Source organism: Limulus polyphemus, unplaced genomic scaffold (genome assembly GCF_000517525.1).
Source record: "Limulus polyphemus unplaced genomic scaffold, Limulus_polyphemus-2.1.2 Scaffold2346, whole genome shotgun sequence".
NCBI lineage: Eukaryota > Metazoa > Arthropoda > Merostomata > Xiphosura > Limulidae > Limulus > Limulus polyphemus.
Genome location: NW_013667956.1, coordinates 157,508 through 158,558, shown reverse-complemented (window position 1 = coordinate 158,558; position 1,051 = coordinate 157,508).

The window sequence follows — 1,051 nt, the reverse complement described above, 5'->3', positions numbered from 1 at the left end:
CCCCACAGTAGCACAGCGGTATATCTGCGGACTTACAATGCTAGAAACCGGATTTCAATACCCGTGGTGGGCAGAACACAGATAGCCCATTTTGTATCTTTGTGCTTAACTACAAACAAACTAATAACACTAATAAAAAGAGTGCCTGGCCAGTACTTTAAATAACCAACTCAGTTTCCAAATAAAATCAGTTACAGAAAACAGCCTTTTTAATATCAAAATCACAAATAATCATAGCAATAATAAAGAACCAGACAAAGAAAAATCGATTTCGTAGGATTATTCATAATAATAGTATTAGAGACCTCTCAAAGAAATAATGTTAAATTACAAATAAAAAATCAAACGAGTATTTGCAATATATTAGGGATGTAATGCTGTTTGAATACAAGAATTAGCTTTGTGCTTAATTACGAACAAACAAATGAATACAAGAAGGGAAACAATGCCTCTGTAGCCACAAAGAATATCAAAGAAGTTTATGGAAATATTTGAATGTTCGTAAGTGTCAGCAAATTTCGTTCAGGTGACTTTAGCCTTAAAAACGGTGATGGCGGGGGCCGACATGTTGGAACTGATATTGATGTTCTGAAGACGCTTATTGAGTCTAACTCAAGGCATCACACTCGTGAAATGGCCCTGAAATTGAATGTCTCTCATGAAACAACTTGTAAACATCTAAGGAATATGGGAAACTTCATAAAGAAGGTGATTGGCTGCCTCACGAACTCTCAGATGATCATCGTTTCCAATGTGTGAACGTTGCTTCATCTCTTCTGGCGCGTGAACCATTTTTGGACAGAATCGTTACTGGTGATGAAAAATGGATTCTCTATGCGAATATTAAACGCCCAAAACAATGGCTCAGTCCTAAACAAGAACTACTTCCGACTCCAAAACCTGGACTCCATCCGTAGAAAGTGATGCTTTGCGTTTGGTGGGACGTCAAAGGAGTAATTCATTTCGAACTCCTCAATCCACAGCAAAATGTCAATGCAGAAATCTACAGTCAGCAACTGGAACGTTTAAATGAAGCCCTTCACCAGAAATT